Source organism: Nyctereutes procyonoides, unplaced genomic scaffold, assembly GCF_905146905.1.
Source record: "Nyctereutes procyonoides isolate TBG_1078 unplaced genomic scaffold, NYPRO_anot_genome, whole genome shotgun sequence".
NCBI lineage: Eukaryota > Metazoa > Chordata > Mammalia > Carnivora > Canidae > Nyctereutes > Nyctereutes procyonoides.
In genome coordinates, this window is record NW_026575142.1 from 23,900,737 (window position 1) to 23,925,645 (window position 24,909).

The 24,909-nt window shown below is 37.4% G+C and overlaps 1 protein-coding gene and 1 pseudogene across 2 annotated transcripts in view; one reads left to right on the forward strand and one right to left on the reverse strand.

The window, feature by feature from the left end:
• The window catches only part of SLC4A10 (solute carrier family 4 member 10), a 295,619-nt gene that overhangs the window by 46,822 nt on the left and 223,888 nt on the right, over nt 1-24,909 (reverse strand). The window lies entirely within an intron of this gene.
• On the forward strand, nt 9,355-10,096 carry LOC129498761 (ribulose-phosphate 3-epimerase-like; annotated as a pseudogene).

A 24,909-nucleotide genomic window follows, 5' to 3' on the forward strand; every position in this document is an offset into this window, starting at 1 on the left:
GGGAGAGAAATAAGCAGACTTCCTGCTAAGAGCAAGGAGCCAGACATGAGGCTTGATCCCAGAACTCTGGGATCACGACGTGAGCTAAAGGCAGATGTTAAGAACTGAGCCACCCAGGCACCTGATAAAATACACTTCAAGTCAAATATTATAAAGAGACAAAGAAGGACATTGTATAATGATGAAAGGGTCAATTCACCGAAAAGACATAACAATTAAAAATGAATATGCACCTATCAGCAGAGCACTGAAACATAGAAACACAGACAGAATGAAAGGAAAAGACAAATAGTAACAAACATTAGATTTACAGTACCTTAATTAATTAATTTATAATTACGTTTAAAATTTTTAATTAAACATTTTATTTTAATTTCAGTGTAATTAACATATAGTGTTATATTAGTTTCGGGTGTACAATGTACTGATTCAACAATTCTATCCATTATTTAGTACTCATCATGAGGCGTATACTCTTTAATCCTCATCACTTATTTCATCTAGCCCCTAAACCCACCTCCCCTCTGATAACCCTCAGTATGTTCTCTATAGTTAAAAGACTTTCTTGATTTCTCTCCCTCTCTCTCTCTCACTCTTTTTTCTCATTTGCTCATTTGTTTTATTTCTTAAATTCTCAATACCTCACTTTAAATAATGGATAGTATCCAGACAGAAGAGAAATAAGGAAACAGAAGACTTGAGCAACACTATAGATCAAATGAACCTAACAGCATATACAGAACATTTCAGCCAATAGCAACAGAATATAGTTTTCTCAAGCACATACAGGACATTCTCCAGAAGAGATTGCATGTCAAGTCACAAAACTAGTCCTAACAAATTTAAAAAGACTGAAATCATACTAAATATATTTTCTAACCACAATGCAATGAAACCAGAAAACAGTAAGAGAATGAAAAATGGAAAGTTCACAAATACATGGAAATGAAACAACACACTCTTGAAGAACCAGTGAGTCAAAGAAGATATAAAAAAAAATTAGAAAATATCTTGAGACAAATGAAAATGAAAACACAACATAATAAGACTTAGGATCCAGCAAAAGCAGTATTAAGAGGGAAGTTTATAGCAATCAATTCCTACATCAAAAATGAGGAAAAATCTAGGATAAACAACCTAATTTTAAACCACAAGGAACTAGAAAAAGAGCAAACTAAGCCCAAAATTAGCAGAACGGAAATAATTAAAATCAGAGCAGAAATAAATGAAACAGACTAGAAAAACAATAGGAAAGATCAATGAAATGGAGTTTGTGTTTTGAAAAGATCAATAAAATTGACAAACCTGTAACTAGACTAAGAAAAAAATAGAGAAGACTCAAAATTGAAAATGAAGGAGGTAGTATTACAACTGATGCTACCAAAATTAAAAGAGTTATTAAGAGATTACTATGAGCAATTAAATGCCAACAAATTGGATAACCTAGCAGAAATGGACAAATTCCTAGAAACAGGAAAAGTAGCAAAATTGAAATATGAAGAAATAGAAATTCTGAATAGACCTATAACAAGTAAGGAGATTGAATCAGTATTTTTAAAAGTCCCAGAAAAGAAAAGCCCATGATCATATGGCTTCACTGGTCAATTCTATCAAACATTTAGAGAAGAATTCATGTCAATCCTTTTCAAACCCTTTCACAAAGCTGATGAGGAAGAAGCACTTCCAAATTCATTTTATGGGGACAGCATTACCCTGATACTGATGCCAGAAAAATATACTATAAAGAAGAAAAATTGCAAGCCCATAGTCTCTGATGTATATTTATTCAAAACCCCCACTAAAATAATAGCAAATCAAATATAACAGCACATTAAAAGGCTCCCACATCATAAAATTTATCCCTGAAATGCAAGGGTGATACAACATACAAAATATCAATCAGTGTAATATACCACATTAATAGAATACCACCTTAATAAAAGATAAAAATCACAGGATCATCTTATTAGATGCATAAAACACATTTGACAAACTCAACACCCTTTCATGATAAAAAAAAAAAAACCACTCATGAAACAAGGAATAGAAGGAAATTATCTCAATATAATAAAAATATATATGGCAAGCCCACAGCTAACATCCTAATCAATAGGGAAAAACCAAAAGCTTCTCCTCCAAGATCAAGAACAAGACAAGGATGACCACTCCTGCCATTTTAATTAAAGATAGTACTGGAAGTCCTAGCTAGAGTAATTAGATAAGAAAAAGAAATAAAAGGCATACAAACTGGAAAAGAAGTAAAATTATCTTTTTGCAGATGACATAATCTTATATGTAGAAAACTATAAAGATACTACACATAAAAATCTGTTAGAAGTACTAAATTAATTAAGCAATATTGTAGGATAAAAAAATCAACATATAAAACTCAGTTGAACTTCCATAAACTAGTAAACAATCCAAAAAGAAAATTAAGAAAATAACTGTATTTATAATAGCATTAAAAAGAATAAAATACTTAGGAATAAATGTAACTAAAGATATGAAAGACGAACATTTAAAATTACAAAACATTGCTGAAAGAAGGTAAAGACATGAATGACAAGCTATACATGTGTTCATGGATTGAAGATTTAATGTTGTTCAAATGCCCATATTACCCAAAGTAGTCTACATATTTCATGTAATCCCTATGAAATCCCAGTGGCATTTTTCACAGAAATAGAAAAATATAATTCTAATTTTCACATGAATCCACAAAGGATTCTGAATAGTCAAAACAATCTTGAGAAAAATAGAATAAACTTGGAAGACTTACACTACCTGATTTTAAAACTTATTACGAAGCTAGAATAATCACAGAGTATGGTACTGAAATGAAGACAGATATATAGATCGATAGAACTAAATAGAGAGCCCAGAAACAAACCTTCATGTATGCAGTCAAAAGGTCTTCAACAGGACAACGGCAAGACTACAAATGGGGAAAGGATAGTCTTTTTAAAAATGTTGCTGGGAAAATTGGATATCCACATATAGAAGAATGAAATTTTTTCTTACACTGTATATATAAACCAATTCTAAATGGACAAAGACTTAAAAATAAGACCTGAAACTATAAAATTCCTTCAAGAAAACAGGGAAACAGCTTTATGACCTTGGTGGTAGCAATAATTTCTTGAATATAACACCAAAATCACAGGCAACAAAATCAAAAATAGGTAGTGGGACTTTATCAAATTATAAAACTCCTACACATCAAAGAAAACAGTCAAGAGAATAAACAGGTGTTAATATCCAAAATATATAAGGATTTCCTACAATTCAATAGCAATAAAACAACTTGATTAAAAATGGGCAGGAGTGCCTGGGTGACTCAGTTGGCTAAATGTCTGATTCTTGATCTCAGTGTCATGAGGTCAAGCCCCATGTGGAGCCTACTTTAAAAAATGGGGTGAGGGAGGAAAAGGACTTAAATAGAGATTTCTCCAAAAAAAAAAGACCTACAAATGATCAATAGCTATATCTAAAAAAATACTCAACATCATTAATCATCAAGAAAATGCAAGTCAAAACTATAAGGAGGTATCACCTCACACCTGTTAGGATGACCACAAAAAACAAAACAAACAAAACATGAGAAAAGAATAAGTGTTGGTGAGGATGTGGAGAAATTGGTACCCTTGTGCCAATATTGCTGTTAGGATGTAAAATGGTGCAGCCACTATAGAAAATACTATGCAGGTCCCTCAAAAGATTAAAAATACAACTACTATATAACCCAGCAACCCCACTTCTGACTATTTATCCAAAAGAATTGAAGCCAGGATCATGCAGAAATATTTGCATTCCCGTGTTCATTGCAACATTGTTCACAACAGCCAAGAGGTGGAAATAATCTAAACGTCCATCTACAGATGAATGGATAAAGAAAATATGATATATATATGCAATGAAATATTATTCATCCATTGATAAAAGAAGGAAATCCTGTCATATGCTACCACAAGGATAATTAAACATTGAGGAAATTATACTAAGTGAAATAAGCTGGTCAGAATGGAAAAAACACCTCAGGATTCCACTTATGAGATATCTAAAGTAGTGAGACTTACAGAAACAGAAAGTAGAATGGTGGGTTCTAGGGCCAGGGGAGGAGAAATGGGAGTTGTTCATCAGATACAGAGTTTTAGTCATGCAGTATGAAAAATTTCAAGAGATCTACTGTGCAACATCTGCTGTACTACATACTTAAAATTTTAGTAAGGAATCAACAGGATAGACTTACTGAATTCTTAGAAAAGCTTGAAGATATTCAAGCACAGAAGGCAAGAAAAAAAGAAAGCGGTCAGCAATTCTAGGAAAGATAAAAGGTTTTACAAGAAAAGCATATTCCAAAGAGGAAGAAACTAAAATATGAAATGATTTTGAGCAGCTCATGTAATGTTAAAAAGGAGAATTCATTTGACCACAATGTTTTTTTTTTTTTTAAAGGTGGACTAAGACCACCTTTTTTTTTTTTTTTAATTTATTTATGATAGTCACAGAGAGAGAGAGAGAGGCAGAGACACAGGCAGAGGGAGAAGCAGGCTCCATGCACCGGGAGCCCGACGTGGGATTCGATCCCGGGTCTCCAGGATCGCGCCCTGGGCCAAAGGCAGGCGCCAAACCACTGCGCCACCCAGGGATCCCTGACCACAATGTTAAGAACACTACTGATTTTTATTCTTCAGTATTACATTTTATTTTAGTTATTTTATTTGTGGTTTTCTTAGGGCTTACCATATACATCCAGCTATTGGGGTACACTAATTGCTGGCTGATTGCTCTATTGTTTTTTACAATAACCTGGAAGCATAAACTGCTCTGGTGATCTGATCTGATTAAATTCTAGCTTCTCTGCTAGAGGTCATTGAAGTTTTTCTGACCCTGGAAGGGCTCTTAGCTGTCTTTAAGGTTTTATTTATTTATTCATGAGACACAGAGAGAAAGAGAGAGGCAGAGGCATAGGCAGAGGGAGAAGCAGGCTCCCTGTAGGGAGCCTGATGCAGGACTCGATCCCAGGACCCTGGGATCATGACATAAGCCAAAGGCAGATACTCAACCACTGAGCCACCTAGGTGCCTCTTCATTATTGCTTTTTAAAATGGTTTTTACCAGTGTGGTTATTTCATCACAGAGAGGGAACTGTTTGAGCTTCTTATGTTACCATTCTGGAATTATCTATTCAGAACATTTTGTAATGGCATAGGAGTCATGATACTAGAGTCATAGAGAAGGATATGTAATCACTGCACACTACTTAGCTCTAGAGTGAACGATGTAGAGAAACAACCTAAATTTCCATCAATAGGTGAATGGATAAAGAAATTGTAAAAAAAGAAAAAAGAAAAGAAAAGAAATTGTAGTACATACATACAATGGAATATTACTTAGTCGTAAAAAAGAATGAAATCTTGCCATTTGCAACAACATAGATGGATCTAAAGGATATAATGCTGTAGAGAGCAAATGGAGTCTCTCACGTCAAGTAGAAGCCTGTGTCAAGCAGGGGCCTCTGTCAAGCAATGACACAAGCACTTAAAGGTGCTACAGGGAGAAGATATCCTGCGACTAATGTCAGCTGACCCCCCAGAACTGATAACAAGAAGAACCAGAGGAAGTCCACAGGAACCTGAAACCAGTTAAATCCCTTTAAAAAGGGAAGAATTTTGACAGCAAAATGTCAGACTCTTCAGACCTGACCCTTCTATGTTTGGCCACTTAAAATAGGCAATGACCACCAAAGCCCCTGCCTGATTAATCTCTGAACAGGACCAAGATCTTTCACTGCTTGAGCATAAGAAGCAGTCCGCCCAGAACTGACCCAGACCAGACTAAGGCCTTATGTCAAATGCAGGCCCACAGACCAACTTTACGTTTGGTCCTTTGGTTCATTAACATCCAACACCCTTCTGTTATCTTGTTTGTTGGGTGGTTTGTCTTCTGTCCTGCTCTGTATGCTATGTAAGAAGCCAAGTTTAATGACACGTTGAAATGTCATTGAGTTTGGTATCCTGAACCTGCTTTATAGTTATGATTTAACTTTGCTTTTATGATTGAATAAAGCTGACCTTGTAGAAAGACACAACTCGTGTGTGTGCCTTCATAGCATGCTGATAACAAATACTAAGTTAGATAGAGACGAATAGCACATCATTTCACTCATATGTTAGAATTTAAAAAATAAAAACAAATAAAGAAAACAGAGACAAACAAAAAACCTGACTCTTGGGCAGCCCGGGTGGCTCAGCAGTTTAGCGCCACCTTCAGCCCAGGGCCTGATCCTGGATACTTGGGATCGAGTCCCATTTCAAGCTCCCTGCATGGAGCCTGCTTCTCCCTCTGCCTTGTGTCTCTGCCTTTCTCTCTCTTTCTCTGTGTGTCTCATGAATAAATAAATAAAATCTTAAAAAACAACAACAACAACAAAACCTGACTCTCGAATAAAGAGAATAAACTGGCGGTTGCCAGAGGGGAGGTGTGTAGGGGATGGGTGAACTAGGTGATGAGGATTAAGAATAAACTTATGATGAGCATTGAGAAATGTATTGAATTGTTGAATAATTATATTGTACACCTGAAACTAATATAACACTGTATGTTAATCATACTTCAATCAAAAAAAATAAAAATAGAAATATATTCAATCCAGTAATTCCACTAGCATGTATTTACCCAAAGAAAGGAAAATACTAAATTGAAAAGATACATGAACCTCAGTTTCTGTTGCAGGATTATTTACAATAGCCAAGACATGGAAGCAACTCAAGTGTCCATCAACAGATGAATGGATAAAGAAACACACACAATGGAATATTACTCAGCCATAAAAAGAATGAGATCTTGCCATTTGTGACAACATGGATGCATATAGAGAGTAGTAGGTTAGGTGAAATAAGTCAGAGAAAAACAAATACTATGTAATTTCACTTCACTTATATATGGAATCTAAAAAACAAGCATATGAATAAGCAAAACAAAAACAAATAAAAAGCAGAAATAGATCCATAATACAGAGGACAAACTGATGACTGCCAAAGGAGAACAGGTTGGGGGATGAGCAAAATAGGTGAAGAGGAGTGGGACTTACAGGCTTCCAATTATGGAATGAGTACGTCCTGGCAATAAAAGGCACAGTATAGGGAATAGAGTCAATGGTATTATAATAGCCTTGTATGGAAACAGATGGTAGCTACCCTGTGGTGAGCACAGCATAACATATACAGATGTTGAATTGCTATGTTGCACACCTGAATCCAATACAACATTGTGTCAACTATACATCAATTTTAAAAATTAAAATATAAATACATTTGTGAAATGCACTATAAACAATTCTAGGCTGCTAAGAAGGTAAATAAAAGGAGAGCCACACCTTGAATCTGGGTGCTTAAAGAAAACTTTAAGAAAGTGGTGTTTGAGCTGAGATCTACTAAAAAGTGAACAAAATTAAGTAAGAAATGGTATGGGCAGGGTGGTGGAGGGGGTGGACTAGAAAGAGCAAATAGCAGGTGGGAAGGCCTGAGTCAAGGAGCAGATAGACATACATAGAAAGTTTAGTGTGGCAGAAGCAGATAGGCAAGGCCCAGACTGCATAGACTGAGCATGGAGGGCCCTCATAGGTATTTTGAGTGTTAAAATGAGAACACTAGGAACCTTTTGAAGGATTTTTTTTTTTGGAAAGATTTCTTATTCTTATTCCATTATCTCTATGGTTTTTGTGATTAATGTTGGTTTTGCAGTCCTCATACAAAGCCCACATCATTCATTGAAAAGATCAGATCTAGGCATTATCTAGAACAACTGCAGCTCAGGCTTTCAAAAAATGGCATTAAAGGAAAGTGCTTAGGTCACTGAGAGGTCTTGCAAGAAGAGTCAGTGGACACAGTAGACAACTTCATTTGGCACCCACCAAAGGGAAGTGTGGGAGGCAGATCAAGTAATTCCTGAAGTTCTGGACCACCACAGATATCAATGTTATCGTGCATAAAAGAGCTGCCTATTACTACAAGGCATCCTTTCTTAATCCCAGGAATAAATTCCAATATGTCCAGGGACAAATTTTAACATGAATGACCTTTCTATAGTTAATGAAGATGCTTAGACACTGGTCTAGGAAATAAAAATTAACAGTAGAGCTGCCAGCAGCATGTCTATAGTCTGAAATAAGATCATTACTTATTTCTCAAAAGTAGAACCTAGAGTACTGAAGAGGTGGTGGGTGAGAGGATGGATTAAATAGGTGATGGGTATTAAGGAGGGCACTTGTGATGAATGCTGGGTGTTGCATGTAAGTAATGTATCAGTAGATTCTACTCCTGAAACTAATGTGACACTGTATGTTAACTAACTGGAATTTAAATAAAAACTTGGAGTGAAAAAAAGTAGAACGTAAGCACTCACATTGATCTTGGATCCTCCAAATGAAGGTTTAAGGATTACACCTATGATAGCCTTCAAAATACCCAATTGTGCCTACAATGTCTTGTTTAGAAACTCTGGTTCTTTCACAGTTGTGCCAGGATTAGATGAAAAAGCAACAGTGAAAAAGCAAGGCTTATAGGTCTTCATATGTCTTGCTACTATTCTGCTTATACATATATGAACATGCCAAACTCTGTCTGTAAGTCAGTTCAGTAGTAAGGGAGAGCGTGTTCCCATGATGGGAAATCCCCCAAATTGAACATTCTGTTACTCTGCATCAGAAAAAAAAAAGCTCAACACCATAGGAGTTTGATGGGAAAACATTTTCATACTCTGAACATTTGTTAAAAGTAAATTTATTGATGATAAAAGGAAACTATAATGCAAAATAGGAAAAATATGCCAAATTTCTTGTAGGAGTAACATAATAAGAAAGAATTAGCATTATAGGAGATGTATACATTAAATGGGAAAATATATATATGTGTGTATATATACGTATATTTATATACATGCACATACACACATAGAATTTTATTTGAAAGGAAGAATTTCATTTAAAAGGAAATTGGGAACAAAAACATTTACTAGCCCTTTGATCCCATTTATATTACTAACAAAGGGCACATCAGTGGAGATTTGAGGCTATTCATTTGCATATTTTAGTGAAATCACTAAACAAGCCAGCTCTTCTGTTATCTAACTGCACTTAAGTAACAAAAACAAAGCAAATTGCTAGTTCTGACTCATTTGAATAATAGGCAAGTAAACTTCAGACATAACTGATTCTAAAATAAATTCTTCAAAGCTATAACTCATGGCTTTACTTTGATTTACACTGGGAAAATTTATCATCATTTCAAAAGAAAAATTAGTCACTGCTTAACAATTAAAGTACCAACACATTTTAAAACAGGACGGATTGAGATGACACCTTCATCTCACCAGGGGATTCATGGAATAACTTGGTTCTTGGGAACCAGTACCATAATGTCTGGCTGTAAGACTGACCCATCCATCCTCAACAGCAACCTGGCCAAATTTGGGTACTGAGTGCCTCCAGACATTGGCCTCCAGGCCAATTATCTGCACCCAGATGTAATAGATGGGCATTTTGTTCACATCACCTTTGGTCACCCTGTGATAGAGAGTTTCTAAAAGCAGCGAGGCCAGGATTCTTTGGCATGCAGAGGACAGTGTCCAGACTGGAACACTGGGTGAGGCCAGTGGCTGCAGTAGTAGCCAATCAATATACATTTCATCTTGAGGATACTAAGACCCCTGGGGCTTTGATTAAAGATACTTGGGAAAATGAGATGAAGGTTAGACTTGCCATCAAACTAGGAGCTACAGTGGAATATTTAGCAACGTGGGCTAATCAGATAGATACAAGCTCTGTTATGCCAGTGGAACCTGAATTTGGAGGGCAGCAACATATGGAAGATACAGTGTCAAAAGTCCAACAGTGGAGGATCCAGTGCCATCTTTAGACACAGAGGTCAATGTTAGGGCAGGTATGACACGATCCATAACTGCAAATATAGGTGCTAACATGACTCTGTCTGGCAGTGCTATTATGAGGAGTGAATTCCCCAGATCTGTGATCAACCTGTTAGGATATATTTGCTCAGAAACATTCTCTTCATCAGTGAAATCCCAAGGAGCCTAATGTTTCTGCTCATGAAGCTTCCCTTTTTTTGGAAAACAAGAATGTTGACCACTAAATCATATTGCATGAGGCAGTACTGCTTTCCTGAGCAACTATTTATTCCAATGTCGAAAAGCCATTGTGTAAAATGCTCTAGGGGGTTAGAAATTAGTTAGAAATCACTACATCTTTAGTGATGGACTTTAAAGATTACTGTGGTAAAATACACTCTTTCTGCTGAGAGACTTGATTTTTATAAAGAATGAAAATATAGCTGTATTAAGATTATAAATAGAAATGCAATAAATCTCTCTTAATGCCTAAAGAAGCCATATTAGCTATTACGAAAAAATAATTTGCTGCATTTCTGAAAAGAACTTTCTGTTGTTTACCATCGGTTTTCCAAAAGCAAAGGAAGTCCCTAAGTTTTTATTTCATGTCACTTGTGATTTGTGTATATGATTGACAATATAACTAGAGTGGAACTTATGAAAAAAAATCTAAACTTGGATCTACCAAATTCTTCTTGCATCTACAACATCTATTTTCCCTTTTTACTCAACACTTACTACATAAAAATGTATGAAGCCCAGGGGTTTTCAGGTGATCTTCTCTAAAATACAAGGATTGATTTTATCAAGGTTATTTGTCAGCTTTCCTGGAAGGGACAGATTATTCAGTATTTTTTCTTCCCCTTTTCTTAATGCCACCTACCATTCTTAAGGACATTAAACAATACTGCTGCCTTAGTTCTGAGTAGAAAGAAAATTAAAGCTTCCATTTGGAAATACTGACGTGAATCTTGACTCATCCCTTTCAACCTATTTGACTTCAGAAAATTGCACAACCTCTATGAGTTTCTGTTAACTCATTGTACATCAAATGTAATTATAACAATTGTGCGGGGTTGTGTTGAGGCTTAGAAGAGGTATCATAATATATATAAAGCTTCCGGTACTATTCCTAGAACTTAGTACTCAGTATAAAGTAGCTATCATTATATAAGCTTGCTATGTGGGTTACAAAGTATTTTGAGATAATAGTAAACCAACAGATCATGCCTATGACTAGTAGGGTAGGTATCTTTGTCCTCATTTAAAAATGAGAAGCTAAAGCTCAGCAGCAGGCTGGTATCAAGAAAGGGATCTATTAGGGCACAGGATTTCTGGTCTGTACTTCTTTTACAAATGGAGCCCTTGAGGCGAGGGGTGGGCAAAGGAGGCTTCTTTGGCTTACCATTGTCTTATTTCCAGTCTAATTTTATTCTGTGGAAGAGCCAGATGACTGAGAATATTCTGAAACTTTGGATATTGGCCTCAAGGATATCTATTTTATTACTCCAAGAAAGACCAGGTAGGTTAGGATACGACAAGGTACAGCATTAACCCACAAACTAAAATATTTATAACTATGCCCAAAGCTATACTTAGAAAACAAATATGTACCAACGACTTTATTCTTCTAAAAACTCTTGTTATGTAAGTATGGTAAGAAATTTTGTTAAAAGGACAGGTATCGGGGGAGGGGCAAGATGGCGGAAGAGCAGGGTCCCCAGGTCACCTGTCCCCACCAAATTACCTAGATAACCTTCAAACCATCCTGAAAATTTACGAATTCGGCCTGAGATGTAAAGAGAGACCAGCTGGAATGCTACAGTGAGAAGAGTCCGCGCTTCTATCAAGGTAGGAAGACGGGGAAAAAGAAATAAAGGAACAAAAGGCCTCCGAGGGGGAGGGGCCCGCGAGGAGCCGGGCTGAGGCCGGGGCGAGTGTCCCCAGGACAGGAGAGCCCCGTCCCGTCCCGGAGGAGCAGGAGCTGCACCAACCTTCCCGGGCGGGCGGAAAGGGGCCCGCAGGGAGTTGGAGCAGGACCCAGGAGGGCGGGGATGCCCTTGGGCTCCCGGGGACACTAACAGACACCTGCGCCCCGGGAGAGTGCAACGAGCTCCCTAAGGGCTGCAGCGCGCACGGCGGGACCGACCGGAGCAGCTCGGAGGGGCTCGGGCGGCGGCTCCGCGGAGGGGGCTGCGGGGCGGGAGCGCGAATCCACCAGCGCAGGCCCCGGAGCACAGGGCGCCGGGACACAGCCCAGGATCCGGCCTCCCCCGGGATAGGCAGAGGCCGGGAGGGCCCAGGACAGCAAGGACGCTCCTGCCCCGAGCTGAGCAGATCAGCGGCCCCGCCCCGGAGCCTCCAGGCCCTGCGGACGGAGAGCCGAGAGCCCCGAGCCCCATAGCTCCTGCGGAGGCTGAATCCAGGCTTCCAGTTGCCATAGCAACTGCTGCTGTTCCTCCTGAGACCTCACGGGGTAAACAACCCCCGCTGAGCCCTGCAGCAGGCAGGGGCAGAGCAGCTCCCCCAAGTGCTAACACCTGAAAATCAGCGCAACAGGCCCCTCCCCCAGAAGACCAGCTAGAGGGACCAGTGATACTCCCCCGTGTTCCAATACAACTTGTTTTTGGCCACTCTGCACTGAGCAAAATGACTAGAAGGAAAACCTCACTTCAAAAGAAAGAGTCAGAAACAGCCCTCTCTCCCACAGAGTTACAAAATCTGGATTACACTTCAATGTCAGAAAGCCAATTCAGAAGCACCATTATACAGCTACTGGTGGCTCTAGAAAAAAGCATTAAGGCCTCACGAGACTTCATGACTGCAGAATTTAGATCCAATCAGGCAGAAATTAAAAATCAATTGAATGAGATGCAATCCAAACTAGAAGTCCTAACGACGAGGGTTAACGAGGTGGAAGAACGAGTGAGTGACATAGAAGACAAGTTAATGGCAAAGAGGGAAACTGAGGAAAAAAGAGACAATCAATTAAGGGACCATGAAGACAGATTAAGGCAAATAAATGACAGTCTAAGGAAGAAAAACCTACGTTTAATTGGGGTTCCCGAGGGCGCCGAAAGGGACAGAGGGCCAGAATATGTATTTGAACAAATCCTAGCTGAAAACTTTCCCAATCTGGGAAGGGAAACAGGCATTCAGATCCAGGAAATAGAGAGATCCCCCCCTAAAATCAATAAAAACCGTTCAACACCTCGACATCTAATAGTGAAGCTTGCAAATTCCAAAGATAAAGAGAAGATCCTTAAAGCAGCAAGAGACAAGAAGTCCCTGACTTTCATGGGGAGGAATATTAGGGTAACAGCAGACCTCTCCACAGAGACCTGGCAGGCCAGAAAGGGCTGGCAGGATATATTCAGGGTCCTAAATGAGAAGAACATGCAACCAAGAATACTTTATCCAGCAAGGCTCTCATTCAAAATGGAAGGAGAGATAAAGAGCTTCCAAGACAGGCAGGAACTGAAAGAATATGTGACCTCCAAACCAGCTCTGCAAGAAATTTTAAGGGGGACTCTTAAAACTCCCCTTTAAGAAGAAGTTCAGTGGAACAATCCACAAAAACAAGGACTAGATATCATGATGACACTAAACTCATATCTGTCAATAGTAACTCTGAACGTGAATGGGCTTAATGACCCCATCAAAAGGCGCAGGGTTTCAGACTGGATAAAAAAACAGGACCCATCTATTTGCTGTCTACAAGAGACTCATTTTAGACAGAAGGACACCTACAACCTGAAAATAAAAGGTTGGAGAACCATTTACCATTCAAATGGTTCTCAAAATATACCCTAAAAACTACAGAACACTTCTGAAAGAAATTGAGGAAGACACAAAGAGATGGAAAAATATTCCATGCTCATGGATTGGCAGAATTAATATTGTGAAAATGTCAATGTTACCCAGGGCAATTTACACGTTTAATGCAATCCCTATCAAAATACCATGGACTTTCTTCAGAGACTTAGAACAAATTATTTTAAGATTTGTGTGGAATCAGAAAGACCCCAAACAGCCAGGGGAATTTTAAAGAAAGAAAACCATATCTGGGGGCATCACAATGCCAGATTTCAGGTTGTACTACAAAGCTGTGTTCATCAAGACAGTGTGGTACTGGCACAAAAACAGACATATAGATCAATGGAACAGAACAGAGAACCCAGAAGTGGACCCTGAACTTTATGCTCAACTAATATACGATAAAGGAGGAAAGACGATCCACTGGAAGACAGTCTCTTCCATAAATGGTGCTGGGAAAATTGGACATCCACATGCAGAAGAATGAAACTGGACCACTCTCTTGCACCATACACAAAGATAAACTCAAAATAGATGAAAGATCTAAATGTGAGACAAGATTCCATCAAAATCCCAGAGAAGAACTCAGGCAACACCCTTTTTGAACTTGGCCACAGTAACCGGAGAAGGACAAACAGTGTATGTTCTCATTCATTTGGGGAATATGAATAATAGCGAAAGGGAATATAAGGGAAGGGAGAAGAAATGTGTGAGAAATATCAGAAAGGGAGACAGAACATAAAGACTTCTAACTCTGGGAAATGAACTAGGGGTGGTGGAGGGGGAGGAGGGTGGGGGGTGGGGGTGAATGGGTGACGGGCACTGAGGGGTACACTTGACGGGATGAGCACTGGGTGTTATTCTGTATGTTGGTAAATTGAACACCAATAAAAATTAATTTATTAAAAAAAAAAAAGGACAGGTATCTGTAGTTTTTTTCTCTGCATAAATGGTTAGAACTTGAAAAAAAAAGTAAAAATAAATATTTTAAATGGTCAGGTCTAGGGCCTCCAAACTTGTAAGACAGAAATATTTTTCATATTTCTGAGATCTTTTAGCTCCCTAGGGATGGTTCTGAGAAGAAAGTAAACTGAAGGCAGTGTGAGGAAGAACAAAAATGCTACCTGCCCTTCCCCCACCCTCCTCACCCCAACTGGGATCCCCAGCTAACTAAGCAGGTGGGAGTGAGGAAGCAAATGGCTTGGAGAGCTGCTTAGAGACCTGCCATGTAAGACTTCAAGGTCCTATTAGATGATAGGGATCATTCAAGGATCCATAACTTAGGGTCATGGGAACATGTGCCTAGCTTTAGACTGGCATATGTTCCCTAAAGTCTTCTTTTTAGAATCATAAAAAATGTATTTAAACTGCTACACAGATTAATTATATGTGCCCAGGGAATGTATATGCTATGATTCAAGTTTCATCTAAACATACAGAACTGCCAGAAATCATTCCTGAGCCTTGTGACAAATTCAAATAATAACATAGATGATTACTGCATAGTAGTGTTGCCAAAAAGAAAACAGTTAATATTCATTAGGAGCAATAATCTTTTTATCGTCAGAGTAAATTAGTAATATCTTGTCTGAATCTGTTATATCAAGTGGCAAAGATTCTTTTTAGGTAGCTAACAATTAGAATTCTCTAATTTGGTCATTTTGCTAAGTTACCTCAGGAGAACAAGAGAAAATTATTTAATAGGAAATGATCTGAATATTCTGAAAATTTGGTGAAAGTAAATTTGCATATGATGAAAGGAAACTAAAATGTAAAATAAACAGTATATGTAATAAAGGAGAAAGGTAGCACTAAAACAGATAAATGAATATATCTATGTATAAATGTGCTTTCTCTAGATACTGTGTATTATGCATATAGATATGACATGCGTATGGTTACCAGTGCATGGCAGGAGGCACTTTGTTTTGTAGTTTAATTGTTTGATTTTTTTCTACATTTTATAGATGGAGGAAACTGAGTGGTAACCTATTCAAGGCCATACTGATCAAATTTGAATCCAGGTCTGCTTGACCCTGAAACTTCTGCTCTTTTAGCTACAATATGCTTCCTCCAGCTGTAACTTCCTGTAATCTTCATCAGCACAGCCAGAAGAGTGAGATGACTCTAGAACAAATTAAGTAAACTACATTACACTGTATGATCGTCTCAGTTTCCCCCTTGTAGATACTTCTCCTTTGAGATATCCGACCCCCCCCAAAAAAACACCCTGCAGCCCTGCCCTCATATCCTGACAGCTATACTTCCACCACCTCCTTTGGCCCAACTACCCAGATTCCTATTTCTCATGGCCTCATCTAAACCTGGCCACTGGGCTGGTATCATGTCTCCACTCACTTTGCTTGCTGTATGCATCATTCCCTCAGGGTTATGGTCTCTGTTTTCTATTTGTTTAAGATTTTATTTATTTATTTATGATAGACAAAGAGAGAGGGGGGGAGAGAGAAGAGAGAGAGAGAGGCAGAGACACAGGATGAGGGAGAAGCAGGCTCCATGCTGGGAGCCCGACGTGGGACTCGATCCCAGGACTCCAGGATTGTGCCCTAGGCCAAAGGCAGGTGCTAAACCACTGAGCCACCCAGGGATCCCTGGTCTCTGTTTTCTAAATGATTGTATTGTGTTAGTGAGGACAATGGCATAATGTGTTACTCCACTTCTGGGAGGATAGTTACATTTCAACAATGAAATGACTACATACTTAGTACTAAATTTGTTCTGAAAGTACAATTTGGTATAAAAATAGTAAGCTCATAAGAAACTTATTTTTTGGAGAGTCAGATCTCTAAGTGGATGTTAGTCACCTATGCCTCCTTGTCAGGCCTATCTCTAGTTAATAATATTGCTCATCCATAAATCAATTCCAAAAAGGAAAAATACATTTATTAACCTACATCACAGATATCACGTATAGCCATCAAATCATTGTTCTTTCCTCAGTCTGCCCCTCTGATGTTTGAAATCTCAGCACTTAGTTCTTAGAGGCTGCATGCTTGTACAGGAAGTTTAAAAAAAAGTACCTAGGGACATCAGGGTGGCTCAGCAGTTGTGTGTCTGCCTTGGGCTCAGGGAGTGATCCCAGAGTCCCGGGATCGAGTCCCCCACCGGACTCCCTGCATGGAGCCTGCTTCTCCCTCTGCCTGTGTCTCTGTCTCTCTCTGTGTGTCTCTCATGAATCAATAAATAAAACCTTAAAAAAAAAGTATCTGTACCAACTCTTGGTAGCTCAAAGAAGGCTCTGGATATTTAGGGTTATTGAATGTCAAAAGCAGATATTCTAAATATATAAATATTCTAAATAAATAAATCATGATAAAATGAGGAAACAAACTCACTTTTCTGCTCTTCATCTATATCGATGAACTTAGTCCAAATAACTCTAATACAAAACTACCAAAGGAAAAGAAGAAAGAAAAGAAAACAAGACAGCAATGTGAAGAGATGGAATAGGAGTCTGGAATAAGCTCTGTTGTTAGTTTCATCTAGAATAATTTTTAGTGACTCTGGCCATAAGATGGAAATATCAATGAAAAAAATGTCTAAGATGCCTGGGTGGTTCAGTTGGTTAAGTGTCTGCCTTTGGCTCAGGTCATCATCTCAGGGTCCTGGGATCAAACCCCACACTGGGCTTCCTGCTCAGCGGGGAGCCTGCTTCTCCCTCTTCCTCTGACTGCTACTCCACCTGCTTGTGCGCTCTCTCTCTCTCTCTCTCTCCCTGTCAAATAAATAAAATTGTAAAACAAAAACAAACAGACAAAAAATTCCTTTAGGTGCATAAGATAGCCTGGTGCCTAGGACACTGGGCTTCAGACTCTCTAGCCAGAATTCCTATATCATTCAAATCCAAGCACTTTGTTGAACAACATTGGGCAAGTTACTTAACCTCCCTATATTTCAGTTTTCTTGAAGTGGGGCTAATGAGAGCAACCAACCACATGGGGGTATTATGAGAATAAAATGAGTCAATATAGATAAGTAAATACTAATTAGGTATTAGGTATCGTCACGGTTGTTATTGGTATACAACTGTCGCTAAAACTAGCTCGTAGACTGGGAAGTTCAACAATCCAAAGGCAAAACAATGGGCAGTATCTGCACTTTTTTACAGTTTTTAAAACACCAGTATAAAATGCCAATAATCTTGACTTGTGTTGTTGGATTGTTTGGCTTAAAATACACTTCACCAAACACATCCTCTACTTACTTTGTCCAAAGAAAAGCATGTGCTCTATGCCATCTTATTTATATAAATGGCTACAGAGTGATTAGATAAACATTATAATTAAATGCCCTCATCCAGAAGTCTTTGCTTTTGTTTCAAGGCTAATGGAGGTGATCAGTCTTCCTTACATGAGAAGAGCCTGTGGCTGTCTTCTGGAAAACATAATTTGGTAGAACTCCCTTCAACATTATTACTAATTTTAGTTTCTGGGTTGCAGATGCCCTCCTTTTTGTCTTTGTAGTTATTATTAGTACCTTCCTGTGTGTACTGAACAATAATGGTTCGTGATTTATTTCTCTTTTTGAAGTCTCTTTATTGACTAAATTAGCCCCCAGAGTGCTGTATAGCAAGTTAGGTATTGATATAAGGCATAAAATCAGAGAACTATGATTTCTCTGTAGAAGCCAAACACATTTTATACCTAGTCTTTTCTCCTTTTCAGTATTTTGAGTTAACAAAATAATAAAATCACATTACAGAATATTTACAGAATAAAAAATAACAAGAAATCTCTCGTAGTATTTCCATCTATTACTATAATGTTTTTGACATATTTCTAATAGTAGTTCTTATATATATTTTCAACATGTATATAAGCATACAATGTCTTTAATCTTTACTTTTCTTTTCTTTTCTTTTTAAGATGGGTGGGGAGGGGAAAAGAGAGAAGGAGAGATAGAATTCCAAGCAGATTCCATTCCCAGCACAGAGCCCGATAATGGAGCTTGATCTCACGGCCCAGAGATCATGACTTGAGCCAAAATCAAGAGCTGGATGCTTAACTGGCTGAACCACGCAGGTACCCCTTTAATCTTTTCTATGTAGCACCGTAATGAAAGCATTCTCCATGTGGCTCTGTTATTCTTCATAACTATAATTATTAATGGATGTGACATGGTTTACTTACTTATTTTTTATTACTAAACATTTAATTTGTTTCTATTTAGAGGATTATTTAAATAACACAGTGATAAATCTTTGATGAATATATTTATTTCCATATTTTGGAATTTATTCTTAGAAGAGATTGTCTAAATACTTATATTTATCTCTCTAGGAAATTATCTAAACTTATAGCTATATCATGAAGAAAAGAGCTTTTCAAAAATATGCAAAATAACTCTGTAAAACACCATGACTGCTAGCTAATACTAAAAACATAAACACTCTCTCCATTAAATTCTTAAACTTTTTCTCATTTGAATTTCATTTCCATTCAGATACCTGTGTCCTCTCCTTGGCCTCTAAATATATAACTTTGGAAATACTTCTCACTCTCATGATAGTCTGCACCTTTATGTGTTAGCACTTATGTCAACTATAATTAAGCACTTCTTTGTGTAATGTTTAATGTCTAACTTTTTCAATAGATAATATGCTATATAAGAGCAGAAACCCCATCTATTTTGTCACTTTTATATCCAAAAGTCTAGCACACAGCAGGCAATGTTGTTTATTCATTCATTGATATATAATGGTTTTAAATTATTTTGCGCAGATTACTTTGCTAACTGCTATGGGAAATACATAGAAATATATGACAGTTCTTGCTTTTAAGGAATTGTAATAATAATTAATAATAATAATCCTTTACTATTATTTTTATTTTAATACGTTGTAGGAGAAAGTTCATGGGCTTTAAAACCAGATGGATTTGAGTTTGACTCTCATTTATTATTCATTGGCTATATGATATTGGGCAAATTAGTTAGCTTGTTGGAGCCTCATACTGATCATCTGTAAAGCAGGGTAATACTCGCTCCACAGGTTATTGTGAAATTAAAATAATTCGTAAAGTCATGTATGCAAAATGTTGTTATAGTTCATATAAATTGGAAAGTTTTCCATAATTTTTTGTTGAATGAATGAATAAAGCCTTGTCAATTTTGGGTTTTCTTCCCCCCCCCACCCCCACTCATTACCATTGTCTGAGTCAATAGTAAGGACTTAAACATTTCACACTAGGCTATTGATCCTTGTTCCACTTCCTATGATCATCTTTTAGTCTATTATCACATAATTCTTCTCAGAGCTTTGTAATTATCCCTAATTTTTTACCAGATAAAAATTGTTACAATTTTTAAGGATCCTTGCCCATTTGCCCCAGGAGTCCATTCTATGTACCTCAGTGCCCTTGGCTCTATTATGACCTGCTCATGCAGAACATACAGATACAATAAGAGAAAAGAACATAAATATGCCAAATATAATAAACTCAAGTGACAGGTACAACAGAGATAGCATGATTACTTAGAGTTTATTTCTTCTCTGAATATTTCCCAACTCCCCAGGGTAGCTTCTCACTTCTTCCTTCAGGCCATTATGCATATATCTAGTATAAATACTTGCTACAGTATGCTGCAATTATTTGAGTATACATTGTCTCTAGCTCCCTCTTCATTTATTGACTCAACAAATATTCAATTTGCAGCACAATGTAGAAAGTGCATCTGTAGGCTCTTGATAATCACTGAGCTCCTTTAGAGTAGAGACCATATCATACTCATTTTTGTACTATCAATGCTAACACAAAACAGAGAGGACAAATGGATATTGAAGGAATGAGTCAGTGAGTGAGTGAGTGAGTAAGAAAATGCATGAACAAAATAGCAAATCTATTTATTATATCTTAAACATTTTGCTCTACCTTTGAAGTTTTTAGGTAGCTATTTTCCTAAAATGAGAAGTAAATTTGATTATAGGGAACTGATTTGATGAGCACCACCTGGCCCTAATTAGCTCATCTTATGACCTGCCATAAGATTAATTTCCCATCAGAAGACATATTCTACAGGCAGCCTCGGTGGCTCAGCAGTTTAGCACCTACCTTCAGCCCAGGGTGACCCTGGAGACCCAGGATCGAGTCCCACATAGGGCTCCCTGCATGGAGCCTGCTTCTCCCTCTGTCTGTGACTCTGCCTCTCTCTCTCTGTCTCTCATGAATAAATAAATAAAATTTTTAAAAGACTTATTCTTAGAAAGAAATTATGAAATAATACATGCACACAATGTCAGTTGGATGCTTTGAAATATACAGAGAAAACAAGCCTTTTTTCTCACAATCCTATCTTCTTCCCCCTCAAATATCATAGGTTTGGTAGTTATGCTTCCAGATCTTTTATTTCCTATGTGTTTCAAATATACTTCCTACGCCTTTTTGAGTTAAGACATCATCTCTAGAGGGTTGCTCTCAGGGGCCGCAGAATAGGTTGTTGGTGCAGATTCCTACCCCAATCTTTAAGCCAAGTTATTACCAAGCTTCTTAAAAATAACAAGTTGATGTAGGGCTTCAATGTGATGCAGCACAATTCATTTCTCTAGCCAAGATTTTTCTCCTTCCTTGTCAAATGCCTATTTATGGGTAATCTAAATAAGTACTGTTGTGTTCTAATAAACCCTAAGATAAGAGTTCATTTTACTTTTACTATTATTCAAATATTTATGTTTTTATCTCTATTTTTATATTTTGTATTTCCTATTAGAAAGTAAAAACTACTTGAAGATAAAATAAAAGACATAAATATGATAAAAATTTATCCAAACTCTTCTATATCCTAAATATTTATCATAAAAATTACTTTGGTTTATAATGTAGTAGAATGTCAAAATTATTCAACTAGATGTTGGATGTCTCGGGTTTTATTTTTATTTTTTAACGATTTTATTTATTTATTTATTTATTTATTTATTTATTTATTTATTTATTTGATAGACAGAGCACAGGCACTGGGGAGGGGGGAGCCAAGGGGCAGAAAGAGAGGTAGAAACAGACTCCGCACTGAGCAGGGAGCCCTACATGAGGCTCCATCCCAGGACCCTGAGATCATGACCTGAGTCAAAGGCAGATGCTTAACTGACTGGGCCACCCAGGTGCCCCAGATGTCTTGAGTTTTAGCCCCAGTTCTTCCACTTGGGTAAGTCATAAACCCTCTGACCCTCTGTTTTTTTGTGTTTTGTTTGTTTTAAGTTTTTAGCCCTAAACAGAGGTAATATTCATTTATGCAACAAAAATTCATTGAATATCTATTTTGTGCCAGGAACTGATTCAGACACTGGAAAAGCAGTGATCGAAACTGACTAAATTCCCTCCATTCATGAATTGTTCACTCTAGGAGGGGCACAGACAATAAATAAATTAGATTAATTAATAAAGGACCCACTATACATAAGCACAAAACTATATGCTGGTGGGGATGCAGATCAATGGGAACTCTCATACATTGCTGGTAAGTATGAAAATGGTACAACCACATTGGCAGTTTCTTATAAAGCTAAAATATACTCTTTTCAACCCAACAATCCTGTTTCCTCATATTTACCCAAGAGAACATGAAGACATAGCCCAAAAAAAGACCTTCAGGTAAAGTAATATAGCCTCAAAGCAGAAACAACCCAAATGGCCATCAATTTATGATTGGATAGACAATTTGTGGTACATTTATACAGTGGAATACTGCCCACTAATAAAAAGGAAAAAACTGAGGCATATAACAAAATGAGTATATCTTAACAGTATTATAATGTTAAAAAAAAAAAAGCAGACACAAAAGTTCCCATACTCTATAATTCTACTTCTGTGAAATTCTAGAAAAGGCAAAACTTCAGACAGAAATCATATTAGTAATTGTCAGGGGTTGTGGATTCGTGTGAGATATTGATTGCAAAGGAGCATAAGGGAACATTTTGGGAAATGTTCTATATTTCAATATGCTGTTTTCACTTGTTAAGACTCATTTAAGTATATACTTAAAAGAGTATATTTTATTGTGTGCAAAAATGATGCCTCAATAAATCTTACTTTTAAATATCTAAGTAAATTATATAATATTTTACACAGGAGAAGGAGAGAAGAGAGTTGAAATTTCAGGTAGAAAGTCCTCAAGTAGCTAATTTTGAAAGGAATAAGCCACATAGATATCTGGGGAAGGGCATTCAGGCAAAAAGAATTGCAAGCATGAAGATTGAGAGGCAGAAACATGCCAAGTATGTTTACAGAAGGGCAAGCAGGTCAGTGTGCCTGGGGCAGAGGAGTGAAGAAGTAGGAGATAAGAGAGGAGAACAGATCACACAATACTTTGAAAAGAATGGGATGCTATCAGTGGGCTTTGAATAGCAGAGTAACATGATGTGACTTGAGTTTTAAGAGAACAAGTCCAGCTGCTTCATAGAGAAGAGTCTATGAAAGAACAAGTATAAAATCAGGAACACTAGTTGGAAGTCAAACTGAAATAATTTAGAAAAGAGAGTATGGAGGCAGAGAGGGTGGTTAAAAAAAAAAGAGTGTTCATCTTCTATATAAAGCCATTTGATTTGGCGAGAAATCTAGGTGTGTGAGAAAGTCAAGAATAAATTCATGGTTTTATTTATTCTAAACAGCTGAAAGGATGGAATCTCCATTAATAGGAGGAGAGACTTGAGAGAATCTGGTCTACAACTCCGAACACAAATTGGACTAAGTTATAAGCATCTACCCAGTATATTAGTTTACTAGGGGTGCCATACTAAGATACCACAGACTGGTTGGCTTAAACATCAGAAAGTTATTCTCTCCCAGTTCTGGAGGCTGAAAGTCCACAATCAAAGTGCCAAGAGGGTTGGTTTCCTCTGAGGCCTCCCTCTTTGACTTGCAGATGGCTGCCTTCTTGCTGTGTCTTCACATGGTCTTTTCATCACGTATGTGCAATTAGCATCTCTGTGTATCTAAATTTTCTCTTCTTATAAGCACACCAGTCAGATTTCATTAGGATCCCCCCATATGACCGCATTTAACCCAAATAACTTCTTTAAAAGCACCGTCTCCAAATATAGTCACAGTTTGGAGCTCCTGGGGTTTAGGGCTTCCACATACAAACTTTGAGGGACCAACAATTCAGCCCATAATACTCAGTGATATGATTTCAGAGTGAGTAGGACCATCTCTTATCTTCTAAAAATTTGATTTTATAATTAAAATTTTTTTTACTGTGGGTGCTTCATTCTTTTTGATATCAAAATTTTTTAAAAATGGAAGAAAGAAAATTAGACTCCTACTAATTATCTTTAGAGCAAGTTCTAATAGAACAAGAAGACAAGAAGACACCAGGTATGTATGTAATGAAGAGATGAGCAACACAGTGGAGTGAGTGGAAGTAGCATAACTGGCTTGGACACAACTTCACAGAGGCTAGCAATAAGAGTTCAACTATACAGCATATTTCGTTACCCTTCACATAATATTTGTACAGTCTTGCAGAGAGATTGTTTATAGAGAGAATTTTTTTGGGTGGTTTATAATAACTCTTTTGCCTGCTATTGAGAACAATAACCACAGAATGTTTTTACAAAGTAAACATCTTCTTTTCCAGAGTTGTATATAAATCTTTCTTTATCTGATGTTTTCCTCTTTGTTAAAAAATAAATGAACACCTTGTTTTATCAAGAATTTCATGTATAGGGACACCTGTGTGGCTCAGTGGTTGAGCGTCTGCCTCCAACTCAGGGTGTGATCCTGGGACCCTGGGATGGAGTCCCGCATCAGGCTCCCCCCAGGGAGCCTGCTTCTCCCCCTGCCTGTGTTTGCCTCTTTCTCTGTGTCTCTCACGAATAAATAAATCTTTTTTAAAAAGAATTTTATGTATAAAAAAATATGCTAAGTTAACTGAATTTGGTTAGTTTTTTAAAATATCTAGCAGAAATAGTGTTCAGGGAAATTAACATATTAATTCAATAGTTAAAGGGAAGTGTTTCTTCCTCCAAAACAAGTTATTAGCAATGTCTCTAAGCCTCTACTCAGCATAACTAATATTATTAAGTATGTAGCGGTGACACTTAAAATATCCAGCAAAGTGGAGATAAATGAATAAATAATGTAGCAACACTTTACATGAACAAGAATAACTGGTTCAAAACTTCCCAATAGGAATGGCAGATGCCCCAAGTACCATTATTAAATCATATCCAAAGTGCCA